The sequence below is a fragment of the Camelus dromedarius genome, chromosome 19 (genome assembly GCF_036321535.1).
Source record: "Camelus dromedarius isolate mCamDro1 chromosome 19, mCamDro1.pat, whole genome shotgun sequence".
In the NCBI taxonomy this organism is placed as follows: Eukaryota; Metazoa; Chordata; class Mammalia; order Artiodactyla; family Camelidae; genus Camelus; species Camelus dromedarius.
In genome coordinates, this window is record NC_087454.1 from 32585334 (window position 1) to 32604938 (window position 19605).

Sequence of the window (19605 nt, forward strand, 5' to 3'; positions counted from 1 at the left end):
TTTCTAAGACAGGGATTCCCCCATCCAGGCACTGCAGACACTTTGGGATGGGTAAATCTCCATTGTTAGGTGGTGCCCTGTGCTTTATAGAAGGTTTAGCACCTCTCTGGCCTCTACCCACCAGATGCAAATAGCACACACCCCCCAAGCTGTGACAACCAAAAATGTCTCCACACACTGCCAAATGTCCCAGGGGCACAGAACCACCCCTGGGAGAGAACCACTGCTCTAACAGCATGTGGAATGGTTTTCCTTGGAGATGACTTTCCTGAGAGTCAAGGAATAAATTATGGTTTATTATCAACTATATGGGGAAGACTAGGTCAATTTGGGGGGCCTATTTACGGAGCAGAACGGAGGAAAGTGTGAAAACATGGAAAAATCTTAGTATCTTGTGTTTCTTCTTCACCACTTCATTGACTACACCTCACATAGGTTCTACTGAATGTTTATTATGAATTTAGAAAATTCGCGAGACTGGCACGTGAGGTAAGAAGAAAAAAAAGAAGCTGCATTTATTTATGGAAAATCTACCGTGGTCCAAGCTGTGTACTTGGTGATTTTCATATGTTCTCTGCTATCCCGCCCAATATCGTAGGTAAGAGCATGAGTTCAGTAGAACACAGACCTTAGTTTGTCCTGTCTCAGCCACTTCCTAGCTACACAACGTTGAACACGTTGTTTAACTCCTTTGAGCTACAATTTCCTCCTCTGTACATATGGTTAACAGTATTTTCTACCTCACAGGATTATTGTGAGATTTAAAGGCGACAGCACATGAGAAAACTCACAAACACTTATGCTGTAAGCATTCCCAGATGGGAAACAGGAACCCTTAGTCTCTCAGCACAGTGAAGCTGGGACATGTATAGGTCCTCCAGACTTCGTGTTTTTTTAAAAAAAAAAAGTCAGTTATTTCTTTTCCTCTCCTTATCTAATTTCTTTTTGCATACACTGCAACTTTTCAACTTTTTCAGCCTCAGGAGATTAATGCTGTATGACAAATCATGTCAGACTAAAAGTGATCATGTCCTTTGGCTTATTTGCAGTAACGATTAATGAGCTGTTCTGAGACCCAGTGTCATCTGCAAAAACAAAAGTCCGAATGTTCAAGAGTGGGTGTGTTTTTAATGCACTCTATGAATAATAACAGCGGATTATAAACTGACGATGTGTCAAAGACCGGAGAGTAGAACCCTCGTCATTCTCTTCCTCATGTTTTTATCTTATCTTGGATATTATCATAGTTACATAATGTTTTAAAAGCAGAATTTTAAACACTATGATTTTACTGAGTATAATACAGCCACTTGAAATGCTCAATTTTTGTCAATTTTGATATCACAGTGACAGAGAAATAAGTAAAGAGTCATGACCTAGTAACTGCACAGATAACTGCTTGACTTCTTTTCTGTCTCCAGAAAAGCCAAATTAGACTTGAACAATAAGTGTAATGTCATTACGGTATCTCATCACATAGATGATTCTTGGATAGCAAATATTGGTATGGGTTCTAACAGCTGAATATGGAAGGGATCTCGGGGTCTTATTGTAGACCACTGAGGAGCAACTGAGCAAATTACATGTCTCTACACAGTGCATGTTATATTCCAGTGAGAAAAGTCCAATCATATATATACATATATATGCATATGTGTATATATGTATGTATATAATATATGCGTATGTGTGTGTGTGTATACTGCTCTTAATTCTTACTTTGATTTAAATATGTTGTTTAGGCTCATACATTTAACCTCAAATATTTAAGGTTTATATATTATATACATTAAAGATAACTCATAACCAGATCTACAAAGTCACTACTTGTATTTACATTAAGGCACTATATAATTCCTGGAGGATCCAGCTAGAAAAAAGTATGTCTATATTTTTTAAATGCTCAAAACTTCAATCACTGCATCAGGAAAATATAGATAGCTTTTAAACACGAAATCACCTGCAACCACAGCAGTTAACTATCTCGCACAAACAAAAATTATTTGATAATGGAGGGTGACTGATAGAACTATGTGTTACTTAACCAAAAAGCTGAGCTTAGACTGCTGTACAATTTCTCATGTCAGCCTGCGACATCCTCTCAGAAGCATCCCCCATCCCATGGCTGGTGCTCGTTCACCTGCAGGTATCCGAAAGAGTTGGTTTACTCTCCAAATGAACATTTATGCTACCTCCCCCAGCCTCTGGGGGTCCATTTGCGGTGGTCCATTTCCACACAGACATTTTTATCAGGACCCCAGTGCCCCCCAAACAGGCCTTTCGGACAAAGCCTCTTTTAAGATGGCCCCAGGGCTGTTCTGATGCTGTTTCTTCAACCACACTGCTTTGTATTCTCCCCAAGTAGCTGCTAACTTTGGTTTTAAGTCCTTTCCTTCATAAATAAGCTTAAGCAGTCTTGTACCTTGCTTTGAATGTGGGATTCTTGACATCAGTTATGTGGTTCTCAGTATTTAGGGTCTCGGCCAAAGTTAGACAGAGCACCAAATTAGCCCCCAAGGGCAACAAAGAATGCCTTCATTCATACATGCACACACACAGTCGCTGAACTTAATTTACTGAAGGTCGTCTAGTGTTTGGGATCCAGAGCCGAGGAAGCAGGGGTAGCTGTGACAGAACCAGTCATTCCTCCCACTGAGTAAGAGGAAGGGAATAAAATATGGTCACAGATGGAGGCAGTTTGTAAATCTGGTGACAGTTCAGGCTTATTTTTCACTCTTATCCAAATGTTTTCTTTTTCAACTGCATATAAAATAAGTGGTTAAAATATTATGTACACATGATGAGATCTTGGCAGGAAAGTTTAAGGAAACAGAAATGAAGCTATCATAATCACTTGATGAAAGACTAAATGCTCTTACTTTAGCACTGGGTGGGATCAGATATATCATAAATGCATAAGCACAACTTAACCAAAGCATTTTTTATTACTGCAGTACAAAAATGAATTAAACTGAGAAAAATTAAAGGTTAAAATTTCCTATGTTTGCAGAAAAGCCAGCATACCAGGTGCTATCAATTTATTATCCTCAACAAAGAGCTTTAAGATAGCAACCTATTGTTTTAAGATAAGCTGCAATTTTTATTAAAGCCCTCTGAAGAACAATTAGGAGAAAACATTTGTAATGTGCAACTGATGTGCTGTACACTGTACAGTTAGACACAGGGAGATCCATTAATTATCCAACACCATCTAGAATATAAAACTCTTTATGTCTTGCTTTGCTTTACTTTGCTCGGCTGAAAACGGGAAGAATAAGCTTTACTGCACTTTGTGATCCTGCAGAAGGGAATATTTAATAGTCTCAGAGCATAATGCGGTTATACAGATGCATGAGATATTACAATAAGAAAAAAAATTACACTATGTCTCTGGCATGTGAATGACAAAGAAAAAAATCGCTTCCTACTCCAAAGGGGAAAATCGCAGCATTACAGAATTTAAAACTTGAGGATGTCATTAGAACAGCCTCCTTGTCTGAAGGTGTCTAGGACTTCAGACTGCAGAAAAGCAATCATTTAGACTCGCTCGTCTCATAGTGCTGTCCCAAATCCCAACTCCGACACAGAGATGTGACTACACATTCCAGGGTCTGCTGTGACCCCTTTTTGGATAAACTGTAGTACCTAATTTTTCATATCATTCATTCCAAGGCGGAAATGCAGCTCAAAACAGAGACTCAGAAATAGAAGTCCCTGGGCTTACATTCTGGCTCTAGAAACTCTTAGCTATGAGACCCTGAAACCAAACTTTTCATGCCTTAGCTCCTTCGTGTGTTAATGAGATAATAATTCGTCTACCTCAGTGGGTTCTGAGGATAAAACTGCAACAGTGACTGATACACAGCAAATACTTCCTATAAAACTTAAGCAATACAATGCATCATAATTCATCAACTTCCCTGTGCCTGTTTTTGCATTTTCTTCTATTTATATTTTCACATGAAATCATTCCTCGCAACCTGAAGTCAGATATTTTTTCTTAACCCCTTCAAGCTCAACGCATATGGTGGGTACTCAGCAAAACTATTTCAAACGAATGCACTTGGGTTCAGAAACCTTTGTATGTGTTTGTCAAAAGTGAGAAAAACATACTTTCTGTACAAAGAGGCAGGTTCACTATAAAAAGATCATAAAACATTTCAATGATATGGTTTAAATCAATAAGAGATAAACACTGTTTCAAATATCCAAGAGCTAAGGGAGGGAGGCCACAGAGCAAGGAAAACTGAGTGTGAGAGTTTTATGTGGACGCAACAGCATTAAAATGTAGCGTGATATTTTAACTTTCTTCTTGGCCCCAGGTTCAGGGAAAGAGAATTTGAAGCAGAAAGAAAACCCATTATGCTGACAAATTTCAAGGTTGAGAAAAATCCAATCTTTTCTGGAAGAAAAATTTTTTAAATTAGTCAGTTGTTTTTAAAGAAATTTTGAAGAAAACTGCCCTGTCTATGAAAAGTATGGTGGTGAGACAAATACAAACACATTTTCTTTTTAAGTTAAAAGATATAGAGTCAGTTTAGAAGCAGGGCCATAGGATTACATGAAGCTTTGTACAGCAAACTTTTTTTTTAACTTATATATAATCCCAGACTTACCCCTGAATCTTCTCTTTTTCTCACCTACTGCATCCTGTACATCAGGAGATCCTATTGGCTCGACCTAAAAATTTAGATATACAAATCTAAATTTCTATGCCCCTGTAACATAACTTCAAAACATATAAAGAAGAAACAGAAAAAGATCATAAAAATAAATTCATAAATTACAACCCACTGGAGGATTTTAAAACACCCACCAGTAACTGAGATAGTAATCAGTGAAAAAAATCAACAATAATATCGAAGAATTGAACTACAAAATCTAGAAAAACTTGAATTGACAAGAATATGTTACTATACATGCATATGAATATCACACAAATAGAATAGAATGTACATTTATATCAACTACAGACTTTATGAAATAACCACATAATGATGTGTAATGATAGAAATTTAAGCCATGGGTGTGGACAGACTCGTCCCTTACATACACAGGTAATGGGAGAAAAGGAAAAGTTTTAGGCAGAACCCTGAGTATGGAGATGAGTGCAGCAGCAAATGCTTGCTTCCTTCCAAATCTAGTTCCTTAGGCTTAACTTCTTTTTATTTTTTTCAGCTTCAACTGAAAATATCCATCTGGATTTCTATCGGTGCATCAAGGAAATTATTTCCCAAATTTAATTATCTTATGTACCAAACGCATCCTCTTTCTTTGTGCCCTAGTTCAGAGGCTGAAACCTCTATAGGCCACATGACAGAGGCTCTCTTGCCTCTGGCTTCCTGTTGGGTTTGATCAAAAAGAGTCTCTGAAGGGAGATGAGATCAAAGGATGGGAAGATGAGGGGTCGGGGCGCTTACCGACCCACATCGCATCCCACCCCGGGCTGTATTCTGGCAGAGGCTGCTGCTTCCCCACTAAGGACCAGACCAGCCTCGGCAGCGGCTGGTGGCCGGCTGCCTTGTGAGCCCTCTCTGGCTCCTGCTGCGCTGAGTCCACCGTGGTACATAGCTCTTTATTAAATCATTACTCGGTAAACCCTTTTAAGTGTGCTGTTTCCTGCTGGGGGACTGAGTGATCCCTCACCCATAGATTCCAAACTCAACTCTTAGACGAATGCAAACGTAATCATGTACCCCTAATAAACCAGCCAATCTTCAAAAATACAAATACAATATGCGTTGAAAGGCAGGGGGTTTTCCTCACAGAGGAGTATAAATAATTCAGAAATCACCATCCATTCCTGAATAAGCAAGTGCTCGGCTGCACACTGTGATTTATATTCCCTTGATTTTTTTTTTCATACAAGCTTCACTAATATAGAGTTTCCTGGCCTCTTTTATGTGAAGTCTGTTTAACAAACAGATACAATAGTAAAATAGTCTCCTGGCATTTACAATACTTTCATTTTCTCTCTAAAGGATGTGTATCTTTGAATAGCAACTGTAAACACTAAAACTATTTCCCGTGGGGTTTTCTTTCTTTTAAGCAACTCCCTCAACTTTCTATTCTTTCTGTTGTTCACTTCTCTTGCTCAGTGGGAAATATTCAATGCCATTTCTTTCTGAGAAATAATTTATCTCCACTTTGCTGTCAGGACCCTTATCATCTGTGGATTAAACCCATGCCTCCCATAAATCAACTTGATTTAAACTTCGTCTCTGTCTCCCTTTGCTTCCCCTCTCATTCTTTCTCTAATCTTCCTCTCCCCATGCTCTTACCTCCTTTTGACTATTCATGGGACGGATATTCAGTCTGGCCATAAAGTTATGTGGTAAGGATGTTTTTCCAAGTGATTTACCTCAGCCATTCAGTGTAACATCCCGGAAGTTCTAACAAGGCCGCTCCTCAAAGACTAGCTCACCAGCTAGGTGGTAGCTCCAGCAATAGAAATGTGACAGGTAAATTGTATACAATCCTTGAAACCCTAAAGCAATTTGTTTCTGTTCCTTTGGGAGGTGAGGATAATCAGAGTGGTTTTTGGAGATGCAGGCAGGTTGACTCTGATTATAACCTGCCAATAGGAAAATGCTGAAAGACCAGAACTGGGTGAGCCCAGTAGGCTGACCTCGGGTCCCAGAAAAACAGGAGAAACCTGGAGAAAGACTGGGAGCATACAAAGGCGTTACCCTATGTTACTAGGCAGTATCCATAATGCTGAGTGCACAGAAGGTCACTGTTAAAAGCACCACACCTGAGAATGTAACGTCAAACAGATGAACATTCTACCAAAACTCACAATTCTTCTGTCAGTTTAATATTCCAGGAAGACACAATGGATTACTTCTATTCCCTGGGCATTTAACAGTAATGCGATACACGATCAAAACAAATTCTAGTGCTTTAGAGCCCAAGCCTTTGCTGAAATGATCAGTCCTTTAGAGCCATGGGAAAAAAAAAAAATATACTCTGGAGAATGCCATCTTATATACCAGACTCCTTGTAACCAAAGGCTTTGTGGTACCCTTAGGCTTAATCACTGACTCTGTTAAAAATGATTTCTACTTCTAAGTGATTTTTCATCTCGAGATTTCAAAGGACACTTTTAACAACAGAATGAAACAGAAACGCTCAGCTAAAGAAAGTCCTGTTTGTAGCATTTAACTAACCGTCTTATACTGCTGTCTGTTTCTGAGCAGAGTTCGAATTTTTTTCTTTTTTTTTTTTTTACTTAACCAAACTCAGCTGTCTTATATCTTTCTGATTTCCACTGCAACCACTGCAGCCTTGGAGAGTACAACCAAAAAGATGGACCTTATCAATAGCAGTTTCGATACCCACTAGAGAATCAGCAGAAGCAAAGCTGCCTTCATCTCACCCTACGAAGCCCTCCAGCCCCTGCAGAGTCTCAGGACGCTTCATCTACTCTCCTGGGTGGACGCTAAATTCTTTCACTGTTGCCCATGTAGGATGACATCCTCTCCCTGAATCCCTGAACCCTAAACTCTGCTGCTCTGGGACGGTTCCAGCATGATAGGCACTGGCATGGGCATGGCTTCAGTCTATGTAATGACCCACTGAAGGCATTCATGTGATTTCTTCAAGGTCTTTTTCTGTCCATATACCATTTTTTTCTTCCCTTTACCACCTACTTTATTCCAGCTGAGGTGTCTTGAGAGTCTAACAGATTTTGTTACAAGTTCACAAAATAATCTCTCAGTTTCTTGAAGTGATAAAGGTACAGCTCTTTTTACTCGCTCTTCCAGCTCCCAGGCACATAGGAACCACAGACAGATATACAGGGTTGGGTCAAAGATCAAAGCATAGTGGCTCTTTCAAAAGTGCCCTTTCCTACTTGTAATCAGCAAGTCATTCTCGGCAGAACTCTTCTCTATTCAATAGCCTTATGGTGATGACTAAGACAAAAACATGGAGCTAACATATAGTAAATATATGATAAATATTATTATTATGATCTTATCATAGCTTGTTATAAGAAGAAGAACATTGGATCCAATCATGATTTTAGTTCCACTTCCTGCGAATCACATACAAGCCTCTTAACCTCTATTTGGCCACTGTGAGCCAAGTCAAGCTTCACCTACACAGACACTAGTAAAGTCTAGTCACAAGTGATGTTCACGTATCTTTTTCCTACCCCAAAATCATAATTTTGGGAGTATGCATAGACTCATTTGAGATCTCTTTTTTTCTATGTTCTAGGCACTGTCTTAAAAGATTTACATCTATTACTGCATCCCATCCTCACAACATCTCTGTGATATATTTTTTATCTGTCACATTTTGCAGAAAAATAAACCAAGGAGGTTTAAAAATTCATCCAAGTAGCTACAACTAGCTAGTGGTAAAGGAGGACCCAGGGAGACCAGATGACCCACTAATGAAAGGCAGAACCCAATGGAAAACTCAAGTTCTTGACTTGCTGACTAGTGTCACCACAGCTGGTGACAACAGTGGGCTCAAATAAATATCCAGTCCCTCGATAGACTCACAAATTTAAAATCTCCAAAGACCATTCCTGGCATTGACTGGAGGAGGCACTTCAGCACGGAGAATGCACTGTCTTTCTTCTCTGGAGGCTGAACACCCTGAAGTATGACAACCGTCAACGAAGTGTGCCTGGTGAACCCGCGTGCTTCTGGCCCAAACTGCACTGTCCCCGGCCCCCCGGGAAAAACACCCCGCCCACCCTGCTGACAAACGTGTAACCTTCCGCCTTGTCTACTAAGCGTGTATCCGATCATTTTAAATTTTCCAAGGGAGAAAGATGCAGGGTTTAATTTAACCTGTGAGAGCACGGCCACCCCGCGTTTACTCTGGAGTCGCAGAATGAGCTCATCCACCCTGGCCAGCATGCCCAGAGGCAGGCTGGATGTGCAGTAACGTCAGCCTGTCACCCGAAGTTGAACGTGTCCCGTGATCCGCGACGCCTTGCCATCCGTGGAGGATAAACCGCAGGGAGATGGAGGAGAGCCCTCAGCGCCGGGCTGGGGTTTGTGACCTCAACTCAGAAGCGAGTTCTGCTCCACACAGCCTGGGGTGCCCCGCTCTCTCGCTAGTGCTCCGGGGAGGCTTCATGCAGCCCGAGGTAGACAATCACAAGCAGGCACGGAGCACCTGGCCCGGTGACCCCTCCTGTGCAGGAAGAGCTCGGGCTTGTCCCTCCCTCTGACACACTTTCCAAATCCAGTGCCAGGGCCGGGAGGCGGGGGGGTCTCCACACCTGCCTCCCCCGTCCACTGGGGATGCGTGCTGAGTGGAAGGAGGCTGCACAGAGGAAGAATCAACACAGAAGCGTGGGTGCTGAGTGGGGATAAGAGGGGACTTTTATCTGCCTTTCCTGAGATGGTCGTAACTCTCTTCACCCAGCAGCAGGCCGTGGGTTTGAGAAGAAAAGGAGAGCGGGGGGCTCCTGAGCACGTGAAATATACTCATGCCACCAAAATTCACCCTTAGCGCTGACAGCAGCGGCCCGTGATTTAGGTAGGAAACCGCTCCCGGCACCTACGCTGTTGGCTCAGAGGCACTGATGAGGCTGCACGCCAGAGGGAAGACACACAACAGGCATGATGCTTGTTCCCCTTATGAAATCAAAAGCCTTGCCCTTTCATGGCATTATTTTGTATGCTCATAAATATGGATATGAATATATAACACAAAATAGTGACTTCCAAAATGTGGTTGCTTGTATGGCGTGTTATAATGAACATTAGTCAATTTTGGATGTCTATCATGCAAGCATTTTTTTCTATTTGAGGGGGATGTGGAAGTGGAGGTGGGGTTCCATCTCTCACTATCTAAAAAAAAAAAGAGTGTAAATTGTCTTTCCTAGCCCTCTGGCAGTTGGGGTATAGGTGTCAGGCATAACATTAGCCAGCAGAGGTCCCAACTGAATTTTTGAATCTTTGAACCTTGAGAAAGTAATACAAAAAATTTCAGAGGAAATTAAAGCCTCCAAAAAACACTAGAAAACAGAGTCTACAATATATAAAAGGAATTGTATGACCATGACCAAGTAGCTTAACATCTGAACATCAATCAATGCAACACATCGTATCAGTAGAATAAAGAACAGAAACCATGTGATCATCTCAACAGGTGCCAAAAAAAAAAAAAAAAAAGCATTTTACAAAATTCCATACCACCTCATGACAAAGACACTCAACAAACTAGGGACAGAACAAAACTTTCTCAAGCTGATAAATAGCATCATGGAAAAACTAAGCTAATATCACACTTAATAGTGAAAGACAATGCTTTTTCCTTAAGATGAAGAACAAGATGAGGGGGGAGGGTGTAGCTCAGTGGTAGAGTGTGTGCTTAGCATGCACAAGGTCTTGGGTTCAACCCCCAGTACCTCCCCCAAGGATAAATAAATAAACCTAATTATCTACTCCCACTGAAAAAAAAGGCAAATTTTAAAATTTCATTTAAGATAGCATTCTAAAAATAGAATACTTAAGAGCAAATTTATACAAACTACAAAAACGTGGTTGAAAGAAATTACAGAGAGAATGTGTTTACTCAGAGCAGCGGCGGTGAAGTCGAGAGTCAAGCAGTCACAGAGTCTGAGGATGAAGACGCTGATGACAAGAGGGTCCGGCGTCCTGGAGGCCGGCCCAGTGAGGACGGAGCAGGGGACTGCTCCTATTCGCAGGATGGGATTTCTAGTTGGGACATGACTCCAAATTTGGGCCCACTTTCTGAGTCTATTTCCCTTAAATTCAGAGAACTGTGTATTATCCTTTCAACAAATTCCCATCAGTCAGCATTAGTTTCTATTTTTTGGTAACCAAGAACTCTGACTGGTACAGGTACCATTGCTGCTTAGTCTTTCTCCTTTTCTAATGATTTTGTTTAGCAAAAGAAAAGCCCTCATAATTCCTAAAATACAAATAATGTATACATATATATGTGTTAGCAGTTTCTAAGTGCCACAGCTTTCCTAACATTTAACTCATTTTCACAACAACCTTATAACTTAATAGTAATAATCTGGTAAGGCATATATTATTAATCCTATTTTTACAGGCAAGAAAACCAAAGTTAAAAGAGGCTGCATGATTCTTTAAGAGAGAGCAGGCCAGGGATGGAGACCCGGATCTGGTGAGCCTAGGTCTTGAGCAATGTCTTCCTTGGTTTCTTGTTCTCAAAGCACAGAAAGCACGTTAGCTTGCCTCCCTCTGCGGAGGAAGGCACTGCAGTCAGGTGGACCCCACACCAAACAACAAAGCAACTCAACAATAAGAAATAGTGACATGAGTTACTTATATACAGTCAATGGTATAAGAAGCAGTCATTAACTGTTATGTTTTCAAAAGTGTTTAATGACATGACAGTATTAGTTGGAAGTTTTAGGATAAACACAGAAACAAATCCAACTGTGTAATATGCAGACAGATGTGTGTATGTGTGTCTTATATACGTGTGTACACATATATAATATTTTATAAAATACTAAGCATTAACAACAGAAAGACAAGACAGGAAAAGGGTATAAATTTGGAGGAGAAACAGGAGTAGGAGGAGGTAGGCAGTTGTAAAGACAATAAACAGCCCTAGCATTGGGCTTTGAGAGACAAGACTGGGCCCAGGCAATCCACCTTGCTATACTCACCAAAAACCTACTGTGCGTTCAGGGGCCTGAGAGAAAGCCACACCCTTCCTTTCCGTGTCGCAGATTCCTATCACTGTTTAATTGTGGTGGTTAAATCTCCGCTTTCCTAACAGCCGAGTTCTCCCATCCCTTCCTCAATGCTGACCTCTCCTGGCCGTTTTTGATATTGCAAGCCTTCCACTGGAAACCCTACTGAGGCAGCTGTCAACCTGTTCTCTTCACCTGTTGCAGCGGAGCTGAAACGACCAGAGGTGCCTGAGAGGCCATCGCTGCTGGATAACCCTCAGTCTCCCTGGTGTCAGTCTTGCCATTATCCAAGTCCAAGTTCACCATGGGGGGGGGGCCTTAAGAGCTCCCTCACCACCGAGCCCTGGGCACCGGAGATTTCTCTGTTGTGGACACCTTTAGACTCAGGGAGTTTTTCCCGACAGGGTTTCCAGCACTGATTTGAATTTTCTCCCTCTCATTTGTGTTCCCTGGTTTCGTGCCTTTCTGCTCACATCTGTGCCCTCCTTCTGCCTAACTGAACAGTATGACGGGCTTTGATCACTGTGAGTCTCCACACTGGCCCATAAAACTACTGAATTTGGCAGCAACATCAATTATGAGAGAAGGAAGGCTGGGCCCTTGGACGACTGAAATTCCATCTGTCACTCTGCGGAACTCTCAGTGTTAAGGGGCTGCGTCCTAACACCTAAAACGAGGCTCCAAAGGTCTCCAGCTGTGGTTGAAAACAGAGCCTCTTTCTGGCCGGTTCTCCTGGACATCACTCCACCACCAAGCAGTTTCATGGGTCATAAAACTATTGCAGTCACTAATGGCCAGCCGGCTCTCTCACCAGCCCTGCAACCGACCCAATACAGTCACTTGATAAGGGCATTTGTCAGTCATTCAAACAATATTTTCTCTTCATGCCGAGAGTTAATTGCTGGCTAGGATAGAATTAGAAAGCAGAGTTTTAACCATGAAGATTATCCAACTGGTAAAATGCATTTGATGCCATTTATATTACGGTCATAGCCCGACAAACAATTTGAGATGGGTGATTTTAGGTGACACAGACTTTCAATAATAGCCTTGGGGTTTTCTAGAGGCTTTCCCCTTAGAAAGCATGCATACGATTTTGAGTGTTTCTGAGCATATTTGTGGTCAGTCTTTCTGAATTTAAGTTGTTATAAAGCCCGTTAAATTACATAAATTTCACCCCAGGAATGAGAAAGAGGAGAAGGGGGAAGTGGAGAAGAAGCAGCAGTCACCACAGTGAAGCCGGTGTGGGGCCATTTAAGCAAGACGCCGTGAAGCCTTGGGTTTCCAGCCTGCGGTGTCACAGTTGGAAGCACTGTCCTCAATCACGGTTTCCATTTTCATTGAATCATTGTATTTTGCCTCCAGCCTGTCTGCTTTCAATTTAAGTCTAGTTTATTTCAGGCCTTGGGCCTGCGGCGTCCTGCTAATGACAGGGTCGTATAATCTAAACAATCTGTCTTTGTTTTCCTGGGGTGCAATCTCTTTGCCTTTGCAAAGAGTCTAGGAACATTGAGTCCCCATATTACACAAACATGTGATGAACATAAATATAATTATAAGCAAACAGGAAGCATCGTAAATGTTCACGAATATAGAGAACAAACTAGTGGTTACCAGCGGGGAGAGGGAAGGGGAGAGGCGCATGACAGGGGCAGGGGATTCAGAGGTACAAACTACTGTGTATAAAATAAGTAAGCTACAGGGATCCACTGCACAGCACAGGGAAGACAGCCAATATTTGACAACTTAAATGGGCTATAACCTTTAAAAACTGTCAATCACTATATTGTGCACCTGAAATTTATGTAATATTGTACGTCAACTATACCTCAATTTAAAAAAATTTTTTAAAGTACCTACACTTGGTCTTGACACTGAACATACGACAGAAGTATATATTAGCTAGCATGTGTTGGGTACAAGAAACAGAACAAGCAGCTAAAGCTGGTTTAATTGGTAAGAACGGTTATTTCCCTCCATCACAAAAGTTCTGGACCCCAGGCAGTCCCAGGGTCTGTGTGGTCACTCAACAACAGAATGAGACCCGCGTTCCAGACAGCTTTCCGCTCTGCCACCCTTAAATTACTGGCTCTCATTTTTGGCTTTTCTCCTTGGCGTGGCGAGATAATCAGCAGAGCATCAGGCATAAAATAGGAAATTTTATTTGCAAGCATTTTTTTTTTAATCAGAGTTAAGTATTTCCCAGAAACCACAGAGCTGATTTCCATTCAGGTCTTTATGGCCAGAATTGGGCCCAGTGCCCAAGTCCCAGCTGCCAGACATGCAGCAAAGACAGTATTTTAGGCATTTTCAGCAGGATGAGGATTCTGCCAGCAAAGAAACATCAGTAAACTCATAGGATGCGTGAGCAGTCAGCACCGTTGGCCACACAGTACAAGGGACACTTTACTTTCAAAGAGCTTACACTTGACTATTAATAATAACATCATTCTGTTTGCAGATACTAACTACTATATATAAAACAGGTAAATGACAGATTTCTACTATATAGAACAGAGAACCATATTCAATTCCTTGTAATAACATATAATGGAAAAGAATCTGAAAAGAAAATACGGGTATGCATATGTATAACAGAATCACTTTGCTGCACATCTGAGACTAACATTGTAAATCAAGTATGCTTCAGTAAAATTTTTTTTAAAGGAAAAAATATTTTGCAGTAACTTATAACGAAAAAGAATGTGAAAAGGAATCTGTGTATGTATATGTATGACTGAAACAGGATGCTGTACACCAGAAATTGGCACACGATTGTAAACTGACTATATGTCAAAATAAATAAATAAATAAATAAATAGATAAATTCTTTAAAATAACATCGTTTTGGATGTGACTGGCAGTTCACAAAGTGCTTCTGAATAAAGTACCTCACTTAGTCTTCCCAATACCTTGCAAAATAGATCAAATTACTCTTCCCATGCTTTTAAGGAGGAAACTGAAACTCAGGATGGAAAGAGGCTAGTAACATAGAACAAGTCAAGCCTCCTTCAACCTTGTGAAGTCTAGCAGTATGCAAACACGGGAACTGTGGGGAGAGACTGGAATTGGAATGGAGACATTAAGGCCCAGAGACTGAGTCAGGGGAACCAGGACTCCATTCACAGGCAGAGCACTACCGAAAATCAGCTAACAGTCCAGGAGAGGTGGAGGTCAGCAAACAAGAAAAAAAAAAAAAAAAAAAAAAAGAGCACCCAATGAATGGGTAAATTTTAAGACAGGGATCATAACTGCAAGATCAACTGAGAAGTTTAGCTCCACACAATTTATTGAGCACTTAACTCTCTGTGCAAAGTTCAGGCTGGGGAGAAAATCAATGTGAATCAGACTTAGTCTCTGCGGTCTAAGAGCAGAGTCTAACAGGGAACCAGTCAGTTAATGCCCTGATAGAAATATGCAGCTCAATATCCCATGACTATTTGAGGAAAGATAGAAGGATGGAGGCAGATTTTAGACAGGAGGCAGTATATTCGCTAAACATTGAAGAAAGGATAAAGGCCATGAAAAGCAGGCCAAGGCTTTCTGCAAACTAACGTAAAGTCAGCTAAAATTTTTCCCTACCCTCGGTAATTCTTAACAAAATTAACATGACCTGCCGTTACAAAGGAACTTCTAGTCTTGAGCTGTTGGGATGTGCTCAGTTGAATATAGTCTCAATCACTTCTTTTTTCTAATTTAAAATTCTTCTGAGATTATTCCATTCAATGGAATTCTCAAAAGAGGGGTCAAAAGCAGAAATTAACCAAAAAAAAAAAAAAAAAAGAAAGAAAGAAAAAGAAAAAAACAGTACTCACTGGCATTGTCTGTAGGGGAGGTCACAGGGAAGCAAGACCACCAACTGACCTGAGAGCTGAACCCAGGCAACTGGAGGCCCATCAACCCCATCCCCGGTCCTTGGAATGTATGTTCCACCCACCTTTCCCACAGCTGGAGACATTTCAAGGACGTAGCCCTGAGAAAGTAAGATGTTGTTGGGACCATCTGGACTCAACACATGACTGAACCCAGTCAAGGCCTCTACAGAACTTCTAAGATTCTGACGGACAGGGGTGGAGATCTGCTTACCTTGCACTTACCCGAGACAAGCCTCATATGTAACTTCCCTTGCTTATTAAAACTGCCTCCTACCAATCTGAAGTATCTGCCTCCTACCAATCTGAAGTATCTGCCTCTTTCTTTGTTCCCTCCTTGCCCTCCTTGTATAGGGGCCAATTTCAGATTTCATCCATCAAACTCCCAGGGTTGCAAACCAACCTTGTCTGACCTTCAAGTAAATAGAGCAAATCCAGATTTGTGGTCATGTGAACTCTGCCATGCACATGGCCTTCCAAAAAATATTTCAGGGACCAGTCATCCAAGTGTCATTTAACATCTCAATGCAACAATCATAGCTTATTGCGTACGAAGGTGAAAACTGTTGCTGGGATGTGTACAGTTGATGGAGAATGGAAGCAGCCTCCTGGGCAGCTAATAAAAGGCCATCTGGAGATACCCTTCAACACTGATGGTACATTTCATTTTTTTTAATGCACTGGAGATTGCATGGAAAATTAGGTTTTGTGAAAGCTAGCTAAGTGGCATGCCTTTCCTTGGGACTTTGCCACTTATATTCATAATATTATTTCTAAACTGACAAGGTGACTCAAATCAAATCCATTTTCAGAACTTTCTTTGGCTGCACTGCTGTAGATTTCTATGTATCACAAATCCACACCTTGGAAACAGACTAAATAAATACCGTATCTCATGTACTAGAGTCTTCTGATACCTTTAGTAGTCAAGGTAAAATAGAAAGCCTGATTATTTTTCCTTCCAGCCTTAACTGAGTGAAAAATTGTGCCCACTGTCTTATTAGGGAATCCACACAATTGTTTTCTCTCTCCCTGAGGGAAGTAAAACTAACACTCTTCAGTGTTTACTCTGTCTGAGGCATATATTCATTTAAAAAAAAAAATTCAAGGAGGGCATTAAAGTATACAGAAAACTGGGGCTCAGCGGGACAAGTGGATTAAGCTGCCCAGAATCCAACATCTGGTAAGAGGCTGAAATAGAACCTGGGTCAACCTCATGCCCAAGTTTGTGCTCTTTCTACACACAACTGGACACGATTCACTGAGGTGGAGCTGAGTTATGACATCCTGGGTGCACCATCGTAAAAACCTAATGAGGAAGCTTGATCAACAGCACGGAAGGCAGAAAAGGGAAAATGTATTTTCATATTGGAATCAGAATCCTAGAAACAGAGTCCGCAGGAGGGTGACCTCCCCACCAGCGCCGCCCACTCACCAGCCCTTAGGGCAGTCCGAGGGTTCCCGGGTACCTTCCCAGACTCCGATTGGGTCCCCAGACTGCATCTGAGACAGGAAGACAAGAATACAGACACTTTGGGGGAAAAAAAAAAAACCGGGTAACTACCTGGGCAAAACAGGCCTTGCAAACTAAAGAACAAAGGCCCTGGGGCCTGAGTCCCAAAGGGGGAAAAAAAAAAAAAAACCGGCTTAAAAGATTCACTCTCTTACAGGAGCAAGTATGCCTAGCTGCCACAAGACGAGAAGCTCAACTATCAATTTTAACCTTATTTGTTCCTGTGCTTTCTTGCACAAAATTCTCATGCATGTCTTTCCCACTTCCATGCCTGAAAGCCACTGCGCAGCCACCTGCTGCTGACTAAGGCGTAGGATGATTTCTGGAAATTACCAGTGATTATGAGACAAACCCTCCCTCTCATTATGAAAGCAACTGGCTCCGTAAACTGCGGGGCTGGCACTTCCCATCTCATCTCCCTTGTGCAGGAGCTAACTCGTCTATCAAAAGCTTCTCCTGCCTAAAAGTTTCCTGCAAGCGATATTCATCTCTACGGTATTAACTGTCGAAGAATCTAGAAAGGGTCCCGTCCCGTAACACATGAGAAGGGGAAAGCCTGAATCCAGCACCCAGATCCTGGGGAGGGGGCACTCCGGCGCGGAGGACGGTCTCGGGGCGGGAGGAAAGGTCCAGGGGGGGATCAGAAGGTTCCAGAAAGTAGCAAGGAGCCGAGGATGGAGGCAGGGGAGGCCTGGCAGGTGGAAGGCGAAGGAGCCGGGAGTCCGAGCCGAACCGGTGTAAGGCGCGGGGAAGGGACGCTCTGGGGCTACTGGCTGGGGCCCGAAGGCCGCTCGCTCACTCACCTCTGTCGGGCTTTTGCGCTGTGACGGCCCGGAGAGACGGCGCCCGGGACGCGGCTCCGGCCGGCCTGTCTTCCTTGCAGCCTCCTCGAGGCTCCGGGGTTGCGCAGGCCGGCCTGTCTTCCTTGCAGCCTCCTCGAGGCCCCGGGGTTGCGCAGGCCGGGTTCCCAGGAGCCCCGGGCGCCCCGGTGGGGCGGGGTCAGTGTCCTTCCTGCCAGGCCGCGCCGGCCGCTCCCGTTCCCGCCTTCCGCCGGGGGCCGCGCTCGGGGCCCCCGGGGACCGGGACAGCCCAGGCCCCCCCTCCGAGGGCGCACGGGGCAAGGGGACTTACATTCTGGGCTCTTACTACCTCCCATTTCCCCGGTGCCCCGGAAAGGCTACGGGCACACCGAAGCTGCCCGGTGTGTTAAATTAAAAGCAGCTCAGGAATGGAAAACACTACAACCATCAACACCCACAACTAGTCAGCTTCCACATCACCTGAGCATCTTCAGCACCGTTTACTGGCCTCTTGGCAAGGAAAAAAATGTTTTCTTTTAGCCCTACGTGCGCGCACGCGCACACACACACGCATGCGTACACACAAATACACACGTGTGTACCTGTTAAAAATAAATCATTGGGAGGAGGGATGAATTAGGAGTTTGGGATTAACATATACACACTACTATATATAAAAGATAATCAACAAGGACCTACTGTACAGCACGGGGAACTATATTCAATACCTTGTACTAACCTATAGTGGAAAAGAATCTGAAAAAGATTTATGTATTTATGTGTGTAACTGAGTCGTTTTGCTGTACACCTGAAACTAACACAACATTGTCAATCAACTATACTTCAATAAAAAAATTTAAAAAATTTAAGACTTTTAACAGCAAATTAAAAAGAAAAATTCAAGTTATTTCATGAAAATAGTTTGACAGAGGAAATGTGTCCATAGAGAGGAGGTGTACGTGCAGCATTCTCCAGCATTCATACTACTTTCCACTCTCCATTCTCTGTGGAGCCCACAATTCTTGTTGACATTCTCTTTAGGAAGTGTCCTGTCATATGTATGTTGGGTGCTCCTGGTTCTTTAATCAATTTTGGCGTCAGCAAACTCTTATCTTCATTGGGAATAAATGGTGGGATAGCAGGGTGGATGGGAGCATAGGTCGTGCACAGGTAATTAAAAAAAAAAAAAAGACGACTTTGCTACCAATTTCCCATTGTTCAGGAAAACCCATTGCAAGAATGTGCCTCAATTTTCCCTTCTTCTCTGTCCCTTCCCCCATTCTATTACTCACACAAATACCCTTTTAATTCCCTTAGCTCTTTTATAATCTTTTCTGGATCAAAATGCATGTGTGCAAAAAGATCTAATATGAATTGTCAACACTTCTCCCAGTTATTTACAATTTACTCAGTCCTAACTGGAATTAAAGATGTGGTCTCTGTTAAAGGAACTTCCAGCACAACTAAGCATGCAAGAAAGTACATTTTGGGCCAGTGTCTTTGAAATCATACTAGTTGATTATTTATTCTCTTAGTCTACAAATTTATTGTCCAACTGAATAGTGACTTTGATGAGAATCAGAAATTTTGATGCTCATCAAAGAGAGAAAAAAAGTAGCAGAGTAAAATGTTATTTTCTATCAGGTAAATCATGGTAATCCCACATCCTCAAGAAAACAAGAGGAAAGGTATCTCATAGAACCATTTTTATTCCACTGAGGAATGATTCAGACCCACAGACTGGCTAACAATTAG

At 42.2% G+C, this 19605-nt stretch overlaps 1 long non-coding RNA gene across 1 annotated transcript in view; it reads right to left on the bottom strand.

The window, feature by feature from the left end:
* Positions 1-11701, bottom strand: part of LOC116147620 (uncharacterized) — a 306975-nt gene extending 295274 nt beyond the window's left edge. Inside the window, exons 1-2 of the long non-coding RNA XR_004131158.2 lie at positions 11639-11701; positions 4617-4680 (exon numbers count right to left, since the gene is read on the bottom strand). This is a non-coding gene — a long non-coding RNA (uncharacterized LOC116147620). The remainder of the gene's footprint in view (positions 1-4616; positions 4681-11638) is intronic.
* Positions 11702-19605: the final 7904 nt, after the last annotated feature.